General features: G+C 43.1%; 1 pseudogene across 1 annotated transcript; it reads right to left on the bottom strand.

Annotated features, from left to right (window-relative positions):
* Positions 1-4,400, bottom strand: LOC146567725 (uncharacterized; annotated as a pseudogene). The gene is made up of 3 exons (XR_014893970.1): positions 4,131-4,400; positions 1,477-1,552; positions 1-1,268 (listed from the first exon to the last, which is right to left on the bottom strand). The product of XR_014893970.1 is annotated as an uncharacterized LOC146567725 (transcript).
* Positions 4,401-18,487: the final 14,087 nt, after the last annotated feature.

Here is an 18,487-nt window from a genome sequence, read left to right as displayed (position 1 = left end):
TCACAGTAACTGCACTTGCAGAGTTTCTTTCTGGTGTGGATCTGTTGGTGGATTTTAAGGTAACGTGGCGCTTTAAAAGTCTTCTCACACAGGTCACATTTATAAGGTCTCCCCACAGTGTGGGTAAACATGTGGCGTTCTAAGTCTTTATATCTCACAAACGGTTTCCCACACTGATCACAGCAGTAAACGTCATTTCCAGTGTGAATGCGGAGGTGAATATTTAGGCTGCCTAGCAAGTGGAAGGTTTTTCCACATATGTGGCAGCTGTACGCCTTAAATCCAGAGTGGATAACTTGATGACGCTGTAAGAGGCCACTGTGGGTAAAAGCTCTGCCACACTGATCACAGCGGTATGCTTTAACTCCACTGTGGATGAGTTGGTGTGATCGTAAGCTTCCAGCCAGGGTAAAAGATTTTCCACACAAGTCACAGGTGTATGCTTTAATTCCACTGTGGATGAGTTGGTGTCTTTTTAAACTAACAGCCTGGGTAAAAGACTTTCCACACAAGTCACAGGTGTATGCTTTAAAGCCACTGTGGATGAGTCGGTGTGTCTGTAAGTTAACAGCCTGGGTAAAAGATTTTCCACAAAAGTCACAGGTGTATGCTTTAACTCCACTGTGGATGAGTTGGTGTCTTTTTAAGCTTCCAGCCGAGGTAAAAGATTTTCCACACAAGTCACAGGTGTATGCTTTAACTCCACTGTGGATGAGTTGGTGTCTTTTTAAGCTTCCAGCCTGGGTAAAAGATTTTCCACACAAGTCACAGGTGTATGCTTTAACTCCACTGTGGATGAGTTGGTGTCTTTTTAAACGTCCAGCCTGGGTAAAAGATTTTCCACACAAGTCACAGGTGTATGCTTTAACGCCACTGTGGATGAGTTGGTGTGTTTTTAAGCTTCCAGCCTGGGTAAAAGATTTTCCACACAAGTCACAGATGTATGCTTTAACGCCACTGTGGATGAGTTGGTGTGTTTTTAAGCTTCCAGCCCAGGTAAAAGATTTTCCACACAAGTCACAGATGTATGCTTTAACGCCACTGTGGATGAGTTGGTGTGTTTTTAAGCTTCCAGCCCAGGTAAAAGATTTTCCACACAAGTCACAGATGTATGCTTTAACGCCACTGTGGATGAGTTGGTGTGTTTTTAAGCTTCCAGCGTGGGTGAAAGATTTCCCACACTCGTCACAGCTGTATTTTTTCTGCCCCTTTCTTCTGTGAGGTTTGTCGGCCTCCTGAGAGCGCTGACTTCTCGCTCCGTGTTGGTCCTGCAGTGACAGAGATACAAACAGAGGCAGTGAGTGAAATGCAGTCGTGGAACAAACTGAAACTCCATTAGTGGAATCAAAGATGTCAACAAACACGTCGTAGGTGTGTTACCACCACCTTCTAGTGATAGTATGACATTACAATTATGAGCTACAATGAGAGTTGTAACTTGCACACAGGTTCAATAACAGAGATATTCTTGCTCACCTTTTGGGTTGAAGTCATTGTTTCCTCTGTAGTGGCTGAGCTGAGTCTAAATGGCTCGTCTCCTCCTGATGATCAGCTGGAACAAAAATATATTTATATGTATTTCATCCTTGACCAAACGAAGCTGAGATGGAAAGCTCAAATCCACTCAAACTAAATGTCTTCAGTCAGTGTGTCAGCCTTATTAAATTCCGTTCTTTTGAATTCTTTTGGCGACAGAGAAAGACTGGACTCAGAGTAGTCAAGCTAAAAAAAAAAAAAAAGATATTCATTTTACATTTCCGGAAACGGAGGCCTGTCACACTAACACACGCTTTTTCCATCTAGTTTCCTGTGTTTTATTAATATGGTGCAGCAGCTCTATACTTCTTGTTTCTTAACGTCCCCTTACTGAAGCCTCTGTTGCTAGGCAACCTGTCACCCTCTAACCTCGTTCTTTCTCACAGACTTTATTACAAAGCACAAAAAACAATATAATCAGAAAATAAGGACTAAGGATATATATTTATTTCGTAACAGCCTCTAGTTAAAAACAGTGGTGAGAAAATGCACTAATGAACCTCCACTGATTGAGTAAAAGAAGTTTGGTGCTTCATTTGAACCTCATAGATTTTATTTTAAAAAAGGAAAAGAAAAATACTCTACAAAACAGAAGGTGAGCTGATAGTAAGAGGGTCATCATCTGACACTACATCAAGATTCTCAGACCATGTCATGGTTCACTTGATCCCTGCAAACAGGCACAAACTGAAACTGTCTTAAGCTTTTGTGAAGACACTGAAGCAGTGGACTGATGAGGCTGTGGAGAATCTGCAGGTGTGTCTGGACTGCACCGACTGGCAGGTTTTCAGGATTGTTAACAACAATTTGGATTATTATAGAGATGCTGTGACATCAGCTTCTGTGAGGAAGCTGCACAGCATCACACACCAGGGTGAGTTAGAATAATGACCAGCTCTGGTTCACAGCTAAGAATATATATATTTAAATCCTAACAATACCCAACAGGATTAAAAACATTCTTCTTCTCCCAACTCAACAAGAGCTGCACATTAACCACCACATTATATTTTAATTCACAGCGCTTTCAAATATGAACTTTCATCTCTGTTTCATTAGTTTTTGTTAACATCTTCCTGTGCATCACTTTACAGCAGCCACACTCATTAAAATGAGACTTTGTAGGAGTTCACTTCCTCTCATGTGTTCATCCACAGCAGCTGTATGGGCTCAAAATGTGGTCATAAATATTTTGTACTTGTAAAAAAGATTTGTATGTGTAAAAAAGATTTGTGTGTGGACTTAGAAAAAAAACCCTGCAAGTTACAAGTACGGATTTTGACCCTATTTTTCTTCCTTTCATCTGATTGGTCAATGTCATGTCAATCACAAATGTAACAATCCAATCAGAGAGCAGATGGGTTTGGCTGTCGAGGGGCGCTTTTTTTGAACTGCAGGTCTTTGAAGGGAATAAATGCCCTTTTACATGCCAACCCAGCGTTTTCCTTCATCACCACGAAGGAAAACAGTCTGTGGTCGTCCGAGTTTGGTGATTTTTGTGTCACAGGTCTACGTGTTTAATACAGGGACTTCCACAGCCTTTTCAACAGCGCTGCGGACCGCGGGTTGGGGGCGGGCAGTGTTTTGGAAATGACAGTCTTCATTACAAAGCTTTCTTCGTTATGAATTAGCATACATGTTTTTATTGAACATTTGAAGAACCAGCAAAAAAAACAAACTCTTGTAGAGGACATAAAGTCAGAGATAGAAAAGACAAGGAGCAGGTGCATCTAGTACAGGTAGAGCTGCTGCAAAAACCCACAGAGCCCAGCAGCCAGCGTAACAAATTCTGGATCCTTTGCTTTTAGTTAGCAGTTAGCATTAGCAGCACATCCTGCGTCCGATGTGAGCAGCAATGGTCCTGGGTCAGCCCTGACTTTGTGTTAAACTAATCCTAAAGTAATAATGGTATTTCTAACCACTGACATACCACAACTTTTTCCTTTCAACAGCTACTGAAAGTTAGGGGACCTAGCTGCTATCGATATTTATATAGCGATCCTCCAGCTTCAAACTGTATCACCCTTCAAGGACCTGCAGTTCAAAAAAGCGCCCCTCCGACAGCCAAACCCATCTGTTCTCTGATTGGATTGTTACATTTGTGATTGACATGACATTGACCAATCAGATGAAAGGAAGAAAAATAGGGTCAAAATCCGTACTTGTAACTTGCAGGGTTTTTTGGCAAAGTCCACACACAAATCTTTTTTACACATACAAATCTTTTTTACAAGTACAAAATATTTATGACCACATTTTGAGCCCATACAGCTGGACAAAGTTTATTGTGACCCTGATACTGCAGCAGATCGCTCTGACTTCCTGTTATCACTTCAAATAGAAACGAGGCTGTAGAGGTTTGGTGCAGGCAGAAAAACAGCTGCAGGGCTGCTGAAAAGACTTTTCTGCTCCAACTTCTCCCAGCATGCTGAGCTAATGATTAGTTGGTGTTTTTCTCCAAACACTCTCTCACTCTTCTCTCAACGTGTTCACAATAAACTGTGAACAGACACCGAGGAGAGCAGCAGAAGACCTCATTCAGGAGCTAAACTCAACATGAACTGAACTCACAGTAAAGTTAGCTCGGTGCTTACCTTTAGATGAGCCCACAAACCGAGAGAAACTCCGCGATGAAGCTGCAACTCTTTCCAAACACAGGAAACAGATCAGGGAGCAGAGACCCACGTGGTTCACGCTGATCGCAGCTACGATCCAGGAGACAAGGGTGGGCAGATCGATGCAGATATCGATCAGGACGTTGGTAGTGGTTTATGATCGATGCTTTAGTTTGTTTCTCTCCTCTAAGTTCACTACTTTACTCCCGTTTCATGACAAAGCAGCTCTCTCTGCTCGACTCCTCTCCTGCGCACGCACACACACTTTGCTCCGCCCCACTCTTCCGACTCTGCTGTGGTTTGTTACTGTGTGGTCACGTGACTGCGCTACACATCGTGAGTAGGTGGGGTGTTTTCCAAAAGTACCTCCTCTTTCCTTTTCCTCGGTTCTTTTCCTGGGCCTCGTTGAAAACGTCATCATGGGAAGGAGAATTGCTAAGGACACAGGAAAAGAGAAGAGCGGTGCTGAGAATTGGAACAGCCTTACACTAGTCTCTCCGTATCAATGGCTGTATCCCAATTAAGAGACCGTACGCTTGAAATACGCGCACTACGTGTACTACGTACGGTGCGCGGAAGTGAGAGGCTTGTGAAATGGGACGGTCTAGCCTTCGTCGGGCCGTTCAGGTTGCCTAGCAACCATGATACTATGATGATGATACAGCTTTGTTTGACAGAAATGAAGGAGAAAATTTTTTTTGTTTGTCATTCATTTTTGTCATGACATCACTTTGATTAGTTGAGTATCTGAGGCTGAGACCACGAGACTGTAAAAACATGATTGTTGGGCTTTATTTCTGTACTGAACAGTCATTTCAAGATTAGTTAGTAAATAACAATTATACATATATATATATCGGGTCCTCTAGGCCTGGGAGCTTGAGGGTCCTGCAGTATCTTAGCTGTTCCCAGGACTGCGCTCTTCTGGACAGAGATCTCCGATGTTATTCCCGGGATCTGCTGGAGCCACTCGCCTAGCTTGGGAGTCACCGCACCTAGTGCTCCGATTACCACGGGGACCACCGTCACCTTCACCCTCCACATCCTCTCCAGCTCTTCTCTGAGCCCTTGGTATTTCTCCAGCTTCTCGTGTTCCTTCTTCCTGATATTGCTGTCATTCGGAACCGCTACATCGATCACTACGGCCGTCTTCTTCTGTTTGTCTACCACCACTATGTCCGGTTGGTTAGCCACCACCATTTTGTCCGTCTGTATCTGGAAGTCCCACAGGATCTTAGCTCGGTCACTCTCCACCACCCTTGGGGGCATCTCCCATTTTGACCTCGGGACTTCCAGGTTATACTCGGCACAGATGTTCCTGTACACTATGCCGGCCACACAGCAGTGTGCTCTCGTGACAGAGCGGCTGTGTGTATTTGTGGCCTCGCTAGCAATGCGGCATTTCATCTCCGAGGAAGTTATCCCAGAGAGAAGTAAAGCAAGTGAGTAAGTTCATCTCTGAATGTTTGTAAAGCATTCCCGTGTTAAGCTTAACAACCGATGTATGGAGCAAGTGCCTCTTCTCCCTCCCTCTCCTGCTGCTAATTCCATCGTGAAACTGATTAATGATCAGCTTTTCGGCTTTTCTGTCGCGAGTCCTTCTATCTTTGTTTTTGGCCCACTTTGCGCCAGAAAGAGGAAACCAGCGGCTGAACAACAGCAGCACGTTTAAGCTTGATAAGCTGTTGTTAGAATTTATTTAATATTACTTTCTAGACCAGGATCTTTTTCTACGTAACTGACGGCTGGTAAGTTTAGCCAGGGGGGCCGATAGGGCATTAACAGGGAAAAGGGGGGCACAAAGGCATAATTTTCTTTTTTATTCTGTTTTAAAATGTCTAGCTTTTAATAAATAATTATCTAAATCTTACACCCAAAGTTTTAATCTGATGTAAAATGTATAGAAGTCCAATACTGTAAATAGTAACTGTTAAGTCTAATATACCCTAGTAAGTTATAGTACTATTTCCTTTGGGAAGGTACCATCTGTGCAGTCTGCAATTCTGTTGAAGAAAGATGCTGAATCTATTTAATTATCGTTGAAAAATAATTTATTTATGTGCATTTATTTCACACTGCATCAAATTAAAGTTGATTACATTGATTAAGCATCACGAGGTGGAGGGTGGGGGCTGGTTCCCTATTTTCTTTCTTTTGCTTGGAGTTTGCAACCCTATTCGTACCAGAATAGGAAGGATGGTGTTAGATTTATATTGTTGATTGTCATTTATGCTTAGAAATATCTACTGATTGTATGCTTATAGTTGTATAATTAATGCCATGGTTTTTAGATGAACTGCTGGACTTCCAGGCCAGCAGGTTTAGGGAAGTCGTTTATGGGGTCACACTATAACTGACCCCCCCCCCCCCCCCCCCCCACACACACACACACACTTGCACAACGCACAGGCAAGGTACTCTTTGTGTGTATGTAAACGTCATATGTTGATGAACCTATGCATATTCATCTAACCACAATAAAATTAGTGCTATGGGGAACCTGGCTGAGAGTCCGACAGAGGTCAAGTGGGCGGAACGACATCTGGCTCCGGTCTCCCTCATGCATGAGTAACACAAAGAACTTTGCTTACTTGGTGTTCGGTGCTTTTGCTGTGTAGTTAAATTGTCTCGTTCCAGCGGTGGGCCTGTGCTAGACAGACCCAACAGATGGAGCAGGTTTAAGTTTATTAGATTGATCACTGTTGCTGAACTATGAAATATTTTGGGTGCAGTGTATTTTTTACATACAGGTATAACAGAATAGCTTTAGTGTTGTTGTTTATTTAAACTTGAGTATGAACTTATACAAAATGCAGCAAGATATTAAAAAACTATTTTATTAATTAAAAGACACACTACATCGGATTCATATCTGTATCGGCAGATATCCAAATTTAAGATATTAGTATCGGACATAAAAAAGTAGTATCGTGCCATCTCTAGCACAAACATCACTAATGTCTCATAACTTTGCTCACATGTGGCCAACAGTAATGTTTTAATGTTCTTCATTATTAAACATTTGCACATGAATAAATGCGAAGTTCACTCTTCGGCCGCTCCCTTCTGCCGCATTTTGCGGCAAAATTATCCACACCCACCGCCGCGCTATGAATTGTGTATCCCAAAACATAAGCCGCATTGTTCAGAGGAACCAGCCTTCGCGGTCTATGTGGGCAGGATCCTTCGAAGACTGAGAAGGCTGGAAATGCGAGGCTGGAAACTGGGACAGTCTAGCCTTCAGATTTGTGTCACCAGCTGTCTCAGTGGAGTTTAATATTTAACAGGAATAATTGTAGAGGCAAAGCCTACGCTTGAAGCCACTGAGGTGGTCGTTAACGGGGGTGACACGATGTCCCTGGTATGCATGAATTAATTAAACAGTCCAATAGCTCCAGCAGTACTTATCTCTTCCTTTTTGGTCTTTATTCCAATATCATCTTAACATAACAGTGCAGCGGTCACCAGTGTTGGGTGTAATGCGTTACTAAGTAACGCGTTACTGTAATTAAATTACTTTTCCACTGAAAAAATAGAGTAACTAATTACTGTTCAATGTACTTGCGTTACATTGTAAAATAATTAAACTCGCTGAATATTGTTATTTAATTTCAATAATTTGTCTTCTAAACATAGAAGTAAACTCTGCCGCTTTAACATCGCTGTAGTGTAGGTGCGTGTCATTTCGCACCAGTTTGCTGCATAGTTGTATTCTAAAGCGGAAGATGTCGGACTCGGCTGAAGCGAGTGGCTGTTTTATGAAATGGACATAGTCCCGTCTCTTCACTTTTCTGAAACAAGCAGACAAGAATATTACAGTAATATGTAAGCTATATGTCTTGGCGAGAAAAAACTATCAGCAGCTGTTAATAGCATGAGTAATCTAATGAAGCGCATGACATGAGAGCATAGACGAACACTTCTTGTTCGTCATCCATGGATAACACCATGGCAACTCCTGCTAAGCAGGCAAAGCTGGATTTTACTTCAGCAGCACAGAAAACATCTGAAGGTGAGCTTAAAAAAATGATTGCAGGCAACATTGTGGAAGAGATGCTACCTCTGCGTACTGTAGAGTAATTAGTAATTAATTACTTTTTTAAAGTAACTTACCCAACACTGCCGGTCACAAACTGTTTGCCTTCTTACAATTAACGACACACCTGATGCCGACTAAGTGTGTCTACCTTAAATACCTTTACATGAACAAACCATACCAAAACAGAAAAAGGTGACCTCTGGTGGCCACATATGTTATTAACCCAAAAATGGCTCCTACGCCCCAACCACTAATTGTAATGGCTATCAGACATGGCAATTCTAATCACAAAGAAAATAAGGAGCCACTCACACAGTCTACTTTAGACATATAAAGTCACATAAATAACCAAAAGCAAACAGAGCATTTAAATACACTTTTATACCAATGTCTAATGTAACAGGTAAAGTTTAGTTACAGGTCTTTCAAGAATGTTAGTTTTTGTTTTTAAAAGTACAGATTGTACAAGTCCATTTTTGTCATGAATGGTTTCCAGAACTCTTCCAAGTGGCCAGGAAACACATGGTGCAGAAGAATCCATTATAATGACTATATCTCCAAGTTTTAGATCCTTCTTCTTTTTCTTTTTTTTTTGCCTGTCCCGTTTGGCTCTTTTGCCATCAGAATTATTGTCTAAAGGCGAAGAAAGATGCCCAACGGATTTACTTTACTAAATGGACCATCCCAGTAATGGTGTATTTGATTCACCTTTTATTGTTCATTTTATTTTATTTTTACTTGTTTAATACGGGACAGACTTGACTGGGGAAAAGAAAGGGGAGAAAGAAAGAGGGAAAGAAAAACAACGGGGAAGAGGGACGGGGATAAAGGGCAAAAAACAAAATAGAAACAAAATAAGCAGACAAAAAATACATATATCAATCTCCTGGATCACCTGTTGAAAAAGAAAAAAGAGAAAACAAGCAGAAGAAAGAACAAAACGAGCAACATAAAAAAACAACATCACGATGATCTATGGGAGTGTAACAGTAAATACTAAATATTAAACATTATTGTGCAGCACGTAAGATCGACAGCGCACAGTGTGGTTTGAGGTAGGAGCCAAAAAGGGTGTAGTTTGTGTGTGTGAGTCCCCGTGTGTACACCTGTGAGCATGGACGCGCTCGTATTTAAAAGGTTCCTTCATGTAATGATCTGCTAGAGGGTGTGGGGAGCAACAGCCCCGTCCTCCAGGACATGAAGCAGGTATGGAGGAGATCAAGACTCCAGACATCCAGAGGCCCCCAGAACACAAGAGACCAAGGAAGACCAACAGAGGGGCAGCTGTGCCACTATCCCAGAAAGAGCTGAGGAGAGTCCCAGATGAGGGCTCACTCAGCAGCCGCGGAGCAGAAGCCAGGGGGAGTTGCAGTGATGTGCCCGGGAGCTCCGCCGGCAGCCAGCTGTGCCTGAGTGACCGAGCCCCAGGCTCCAGGCCCCGACAAGCAACCACCAAGGAGTGAGCCGGTGTGTACCTGGACGCCCATCCCCAGGCACCGATGTCTGCGGGCGTCTGCCACTGACAGGGGAAGTGGTGGGGGGAGATAGGCCTCCATACCTTGGAGGGCCTGAGATGTCCCCAGAGAGGTGGCGTCTGATACCTGACCTGACATATAGACACAGACATACAGGCACACACAGAAACAAACATCCATTCCCACCCTCATGCTCTAATATGCACTCAACATTCACCCAACGTGGAGACAGACATTGAGAGACGCTGTACACACAATCACACTCCCCAAGCGTACTCTAAGCCCAGGGCTAGGTACCCTTGCCCCCGGAGGGGGAAACTGCACCAAGACCCAGGTAGTGTAACCCTTTTCCCTGGGGTGGAGAGAAGCAGACTGCCCCGGCTCGGCAGCAGCAGGGAGGCCCCACATTCCAGACCGCAGTCGGACGGCCAACTCCTCCTAGCCCCCCCCCGCTCCAGCAGGCCGCAGAGAACGGGGGTGAGAGAAGACTCCAAACCTCCCTCCACCCGCTCATTGTAGTGTTGATGCATGTGTGTTCTAAGGTGCATTTAAAACCAAGGAGGGCATGGAGCTACCTGCCAGAGAGCAGCAGGTAAGCGCACAGCCCCTCCTGCTAGCTCTCAATGTCTACATGTATTTAAAATTGGGAGGTGGGCAACGACGCCAGGGGTGAGGTTGTACACCCTGATGGTAATTTGGAAACAGTGTAGCGTGCCCACCCCCAAGATCCTATATGTATGTGTAATGAGAGTGTGAGTAATGTGAATGTCTAAGTTGTGGGATAAAATTGAGGCAGAGGCAGCCAGAAGGGGACAGAGGGGGGGATGCCTCCCCTGCACCCTGGTGACACACCTTTAACCCAAGGCCCTGAATGTGTGGGTGATTGTGGTGGAGCGGGAAGAGGGAGGCAGCTGGAGATGGGGAGGGAAGGGCAAAGGGGCCCAGGCCCATCCGGACCGGGGCCCACAGCAGCAGCAGCGCCCAGCCCCACAGAGTCCGGGGGAGCCCACCCGACTCCACCCGGGAGAAAACTGCACCCCATCATCCAATCATCTCCCGAACTACACAACACAATAGACATCCAGGTTGAGTTCATTCTCCACCTCTCCTATATCTCTCCCCCACCTGCAGAGTGAGCTCCTGTAGAGAGGAGACCACCTGCAAAGATATAACAGCCTCCCCACCAGTTAGAGAGCCCCCTAGTTGGACCGATGCATCAGAGGTCCCCTGCACTGGGGCTAAGCCCCACCTGCACCCACCCACCCACCCACAGCTCTGGCGACACAACAGCCAGGACCCAAGCCCCCAAGGCCCAGCCAGCACCCCAGACCGGGGGCCGAGCACCCCCAGACCCCCAAGCCTCCACGCCCATCTCGGACCCACCCAGCAGCAGCCAGGCTACCAGGCCAGTAACCAACATCCGCCAGCACAGACCCTCCTCCATCTCCGCTGTATGCAGCCACAAGGAAAACACCATCTAAGAGCCACCAGAGCCCCTAACCAGGTCATGGCCACATCCCCCAGGTTAGTCCCTCTAGGGAAACGTCCCTAGGGACTCCCCAGACGTCCTAAGGCCGTCCCTACCCCCATATCAACCACAATAGCGAAGGCAGGACCAAACCATGACCCCCCACCCCCACTAGGTGATGAAGCCGATCAAAGGAGCCCAAAGGGATTGATCAAATGTGATGGCAGAGGCTTTATCAAGACTAATGTGATCTATTAGATGGTTTTTATATTGGTTAGAATTAGGATTATTTTTATTTTTCCAGTTAATGAGGACCATTTTCTTGGCAATGCATAGGGCCGTAAAAACAACATGTTTATTTCTGCAGTGACCTCATCCAAGTTGCCCAGCACGCATACTAAAGGGGAGGCTGGAATGTTACATTTCAGACACTTTGATAAGTCTTCACATATCTCGCGCCAAAACTTCTGAACTGGTGGACAGAACCAAAGAGCGTGGATGTAATTGTCCGGTGTATTTGCTAGACAGTGTGAGCAGTTGTTGGAAGGCGTTGTTAAGGGTTCAAATATTGAGGAGGGATACAGGAGGAATTCCAAAATAAAACACTGATCCGGCCGGGTGGAGTCAAATGATGATTTTAATGAACACACGTGTGGGAGATGAACACTGTACTCAGACAGCATCGATCTCCCTAACAATACACAAGCAGTTGTTTTATACCATCAGGGTTTAATTTTATGACACCCCCTCATGCATCATCACATGCATAAGTTTCAAAACCACAAATGCTCCGTTAACGACTTTAACACTGTTTGAAAGAGCATCTTCTTCGCCTCCACGCCAGGTGCTTCCGGTAGCTCGCTCTCGCTTCTCCAAAACCTCGGGCCATGCTCTGCAACAAACTAGAAATTCTGCACGCACAAAAATGCAGTTACAAGCAAAATATGTCTGAACTCTCACCTAGAACATAAGCCTACCTACAGTGTGTATGTGTGTGTGTGTCCTGACCTCAATTGGCACTCTGTGTCACCTCTCACCTCACCCACTAACGCTCACAACCAGACAGAGGCCACTCTCAGATGTGTAGCAGTTTACTATAACTATATATTAGGGGTGCAACGATATTCGTATCGATATTGAACCGTTCGATACAGTGCTTTCGGTTCGGTACGCATATGTATCGAACAATACAACATTTGTAATTTATTTTATCAATTTTCCTTCTGACGATGCTGTCTGTGTTGAGCGCTCAGTGAATCTGTGTTCGACTACTCCGCCTAGGCTGCACTGTCCAGCGCAGATCCACTGAGCGCTCAACACAGACAGCATAGTCAGAAGGAAGAGCGCAGGGCACCTCCCCCACCCTCATTCAGATCTGGCGTTTGGAATTATTTTGGTTTTCATGTGACGTATGACCCTGAAGGTAAGCGAGTCATGGACTAAAGTAAAACAGTATGTTGGATGTGCCATGCAATGCTCAATTACATTGGTGTGAACTAGTGTGTTAGCGCAGTTAGCTTGTTAACGTGTTGGCCGTCTAGCCCCATGCACAGAGCGATCGGCGGTAGCTCGTTAACGGAGATTTGCCGTGTTGTGGCGTTAAGGTCATTTCAACGAGATTAACCTGAAAGCACTAGTGGGAACACAATGAATATGACTGCACATTTACGCCGACATCATCCTAGTGCAAAGACAAGTGGAAGCAGACAAAAAAAAGCAAGCATGCTACTAACTTTAGCCGAGTCATTTAGACAGCTGTTAGCACATGATTCTCCTTATGCTGCTGAGAATATAGCCCAGAAGAAGCGGATAGTATAGCTTTTATTTTGGAAAGAGCCATTTCTCTGTAATAAACTCTCTTTTCCAAAGATGAGTGATTCCTCAATCAGATACAGGGCTTGCAATATCGCTAGCCCGACGTCCCGGAGCTAGCGATTTTTTCAGTCGGGCTACCAAAATCTATCTCTGCCCTGCCCGTCGGGCTATTGTAGGAAAAATATATGTCAATGCTTTTGCATTCTTTCAGAAATGTAGCTGGGTAATTATGTCATTGGCATCGGTGAGCCACTGTCAATATGTGACATATTGAAGTCGCGTTTGAATTTGCGCTCGTTTTTTTGCTTTCACTTTGCAATCGTGCGAACTGTGTATAGAGAGCGACAGTACTGATCTGTGAGTGATGATAATTTGTGCACCAATTCCTCTGACATCGTCTTATTAATCGTTAGCTTACTATGCAAACATGACAAGTGAAATCTCCCGCAGCAAGCTTAAACATGTGAGAGGTTGATCGCGCAGAGAATCGCTGAGCTTATGTGAGTGAGTGTGTAAAAGCATTTCAGTTCTGCTGAGCCAAATAAGACAGGTCAGGGTGAAGAAGTGACAGCCAAAGAAAAGCTTACCACAAAACGGAGAAGTTATGACAAATCAGACTATAAGGCAAAAAGAAAGTGCAGCTTTATGGTTTCATGGACAAAAGAATTTCTGTGGCTGCAATATGACGAGCTAAATAACCAGGGCTGCACATAAGTGGTCCGCAGGTGCGCATTCGCTGTCAAAATAAAAAACACGCACAAGGGTTAGGGTTAAATTTAAAAACTGTACTTTTGAGTTAAAATATATATTTATAATTTTAATAAATGACAAATTAAAAAGGCATGAACATTTTTTTGTATCGAAAAAATATCGAACCGTGACACCAAAGTATCGAACCGAACCGAACCGTGAATTTTGTGTATCGTTGCACCCCTACTATATATATATGTAATATATTGAATAAATGCTGTAAATGAATGCCACTACTCAAAGCTTAATAAAAAGATATAAATGAATAAAAGATAATAATGAATAACCTGATTATTCAAATAGCATCCTCCCAACAGCTTCTCAAAGTAACTCACACTTAGACTCTGCTTTAGTTTCACTTTCACAAGCACGCTCTGCAAAAGCCTACGTTTCCTGTCTACTTTGGCACAGAGTGTACTCAGAGTTAGCGCTTTCTTTTATAATGCAATATAATCTGCATATAAACTTTTAACATTATGAAGCATTCAAAAGCATTTAAGATTATAGATTTAACTCAACACTTTAAAGTGGTTATAACTGCACCTGTAATAAAAGTTAATTGGGTGCCAATATGTTTAAACATCTGAATACAATATCAATGCTGTAGATTATGTTATTAATGTTATTAATGCAATGGTAGTGATGATGACCATGAACAATAGCAGTAAAATATTTCTCTGATCTTCACAGCGTATAGCCCATCTTGAACATCCCATGACCAGTATATTGCACTCTATGTAATATTTTGTATTGTATTAATTGAAAACTAGGATTGCTGATCCATTGAAAGGTTTTTAAGCATATCTGAGACCAAAGGTTTTGGTCTAAGCTGATCGATAAATCTGCTTCCCATTTTGCAAGGAAGGGATATTGATTCATCTATTTTAGAAAGTGTTCTGTATATATTAGACAATAATTTGGGGGGTTTTAGACTAAAAAATTGTACCACACTCGATGGTGTTTGTAATTCAGCTTCACTAGGATTACATTTCTTTTTACTATGGATTTAATTTGTTGATATTCCAAAAATCGTTTCTTGTTGATCCCATATTGTGTAACTAGTCTGTCAAATGAAATAAAGTTTGTTCCTTCCAATATATGTTCCAAGTATTTAATTCATTTGAAATTCCAAACTGGAAAGTTTATCATATTATTGTTTTGTAATATGTCCGGATTGTTCCAGATAGGTGTACGTTTGCATGGGATTAATGAAGACTCTGTCATTTTTAGAATCTCCCACCATGCTGTCAGAGAAGAGCTGATGTTGATGCTTTTAAAGCATTCATGTCGTTTGATGTTTGAGCTGAAAAATGGTAGGTATGAAATTTCTAGATTATTACATAGTGCCTGTTCTACATCTATCCAAGGTTCATCTAAGAGGGTGTGTTTAAACCATCTAGAGATAGAATAGAATAGAATAGAATAGCCTTTATTGTCATTGTACAGAGTACAACGAAATTGGAGTGCCGCTCCCTTGGTGCAAGTTTCAATAATAAATATAAATGTAAAATATGAAAAGTACAAAAAAACAACAACAAAAAAACAAAACAATCGTAAGTACTCAAACAAGTACTCAAACAGATGAACTGAAGCCTATTGGCTAAAAAATAGTGATTAAAGTTTGGCAGATCTAATCCTCCTTTATCCTTGGTCTTTTGTAGTGTTTTTAAGCTGATACGTGGGGGTTTATCTTACCAAAGGAATTTAGAAATATACGAGTCTAGAGATCTGAACCAATCTTGTGATGGCTTATTTGGGATCATTGAAAATAAATAGTTTATTTTTGGCAAGACCATCTTTTTTATAGCGGCGACCCTTCCCATGAGTAATATGGGTAAAGATTTCCATCTAGTCAGATCGCCTTCTACTTTCTTTAGAAGTGGGATGTGGTTTAATTTAGTTAAGTGTGAAAGCTTAGGAGAGACATTAATACCTAAATATTTTATATTTCCAGATTGCAGTGGGGAAGGAGAAGAATTTATGGAAGGAGCAATTAATCGGAAGAACTGTTGATTTCAACCAGTTAATTGAATAATCTGAGACACTTGAGAAAGAATTTATCAATGCAATTACCCCAGAGAGATTGGTTTGTGAATTTTGGAGAAAAAGTAACACATCATCCGCATAAAGGCTGATTTTATGTTCTACATTCTTACATTTTATGCCCGTAATTGTTGTAGCCTGTCTAATTGCTGCTGGCTCAATAAAAATTACAAACAGTGAAGGGGAGAGTGGGCATCCCTGTCTGGTACCCCTCAAGAGAGGGAAGCTGGAGGATGTTTGGTCATTTGTTCTGACACAAGCTGTTGGGGAATTATATAATATTTTTAACCAGTTTATGAAAGAGGATCCAAAACCAAATTTGTGTAAAGTTGCAAATAGAAATTTCCAGTTAACTCTGTCAAATGCTTTTTCTGCATCTAAAGAAAAGATTATGGTTTCAATGTTTTTACTGCATGAGTGGTCTATTAAATTAAGTAATCTACGTGTATTTGTTGATGAGTGCCTAACTTTTATAAAACCAGTTTGGTCAGGATGAATTAAAAGGGGGGTTATTTTCTCTAATCTTTTTGAGAGAGCTTTGCAGATTATTTTAAGGTCTACATTAATAAGGGATATTGGACGATAGCTTGAAGGAAATACAGGGTCTTTGCCTGGTTTTAGTAAGAGACTGATATTTGCAGAGTTCATATATGGTGGTAGTCTACCATTTTCTTTGATTTCCTGCAACATCCTGTGAAAAGCTGGTGCCACAATCGTCCAGAATTCTTTGTAAAAATCTGTTGAAAAACCGTCTGGACCTGGAGCCTTATGATTGGGCATATTTATCAGAGCTTCCTGGAGTTCACCTGGCGTCAGTAGCGAATCCAGTGCCATTGCTTGGGTGTCTAATAATTTTGGAAGAGTTATGTTGGGATTTGCAGGTTAATGTGATCCCTGCCGCTGCTTTGTATTTGCCAGTTGTGTTATCTGGGGATCACATTTTGTAACTCGCTGAAGTGTCCCGTTTTTCAACCCAATTCTGGTCTCTGACTTCGGACGGCTTTGCACCTTTTCTGCCAGGATTTTTTCTAACCACATCAAAACAATCCACAAATCGTTCCAGAACATTTCCACAGCTATGCCATCTGATAGCACAGTGGAGTGGGATGTCTATGCATGAGCTATCCATCTCGTCGAGCACAGACTGGAATTGGCGGTGTCAAAGCAGATTGCTTAACTATAAAGTTCACAATTTTTGCCACTGTGGCCATGGCGTCATGAAGATCTGAATTTGACATCTTGGCACAAAGGTTTTCTAACTCTTTTATTCAGTGTTATTTAATGATGAGATGACCAACTTGTTCCTCAATTAAGGTAACAGCACCCCTGTGTTTTCCAGCAATGGCTGGTGCATCATTATTTGTCACAGCACAATGTAATGCCAATGCCTCGCTCATCAAAACACTCCTTAAAAACCTTGCCAATACCCTCACGTGGTGTGAATAAGGCACGGCGGGACCACAGATCATCATTTAGAGCGTGTTTTCACACGGCGGACGTGATTGCAGACCTGCACGGCGTCGCCGACCACGCCTCACCACACCCCACATCACGTTTTTTCAGGCATTGGGGTTAAGCAGAAGAGTTCCTCTTGTACTTCCACATCACAGGATCTTACCAGAACAGCCAAACGTGGAACCTCACTGATATCAACGCTTTTGTCCAAAGCTACACTAAACACCTGGGCTTCTTTCAAAGCAGCTGTTTGTTGGGCTCTGGCATTGTTACCTATTTCCTGGATGTATCATTCCACAGTTCTGGCTGATGCAGGTATGTCTTGAATCCTTGCTTTAATTGCATCTTTGTTTGGAAGCCCATTAAATAACATCTCTGAGCTTGAGAGAAAAGCCTCCTTAATAAATTCTCCGTCTGTAAACAGCTCTCCATGTTTAGCAATGCACTGCCCAATACGAAAACTTACTTATGGTCCATGATGTTTAGCAGCTGTAAAAATGTGCAAGAGTACTTGCTTGCTTCTCATATCTTGACACAGCACGTGTAATTGATTCAACTTTCTCTGCCTCATACTTGAAGCTTCTTGATCTTTCATCTCAAACTGTTGTTTAACATTGGAGGTCTGGCAACCAACACTCTCAAGGCAAAGGGCACATATAGCATGATCTTTCTGTTGCACAAAACCCCAGTCTTCTGTCCAAATTGGCATAAAAGTCCAGGAATTACCTTTTTTTGCTCGCTTTAAGGCCATATTATACAGGACTGGCTAGCTAGCAGCATCCCTCTCCCCTGTAATTTTTAGCCAATTGGAAAATCTCCTCCTTGAATCGCTACCTTATCGTGGTGGAGGGGTTTGTGTGTCCCAGGGATCCCAGGGGATATGTTGTCTGGGGGCTTTTGCCCCCTGGTAGGGTCTCCCATGGCAAATTGGTCCTGGGTGAGGGACCAGACAAAGAGCGATTCAGAAGACCCTTATGAAAAGAACATCGAGCGAACAGTTAACCCGCCCGGGATAGGGTTACCGGGGCCCCGCCCTGGAGCCAGGCCCAGGGAAGGTGCCCAAGGCGAGTGTCTGGTGGTGCCTTAGTCCATGGGGGGGTGCTGGAAGGTGCTCCACCTGGAGACTTCAATTCTCACGTGGGTAACGACAGCGAGACCTGGAGGGGCGTGATTGGGAGGAACAGCCTCCCTGATCTGAACCCGAGTGGTGCTTTGTTATTGGACTTCTGTGCTAATCACAAATTGGCCATAACGAACACCTTGTTCGAACATAAGAGTGCACGTGGCACCA

This window comes from Mchenga conophoros, linkage group LG9 (genome assembly GCF_057382185.1).
Source record: "Mchenga conophoros isolate Kocher_MC1m ecotype Shallow Benthic linkage group LG9, M_conophoros_male_GT1.1, whole genome shotgun sequence".
NCBI classification, from domain to species: Eukaryota; Metazoa; Chordata; class Actinopteri; order Cichliformes; family Cichlidae; genus Mchenga; species Mchenga conophoros.
The sequence above is the reverse complement of the archived record's forward strand: the minus strand, read 5'-3'. Positions and strand labels throughout refer to the sequence as shown.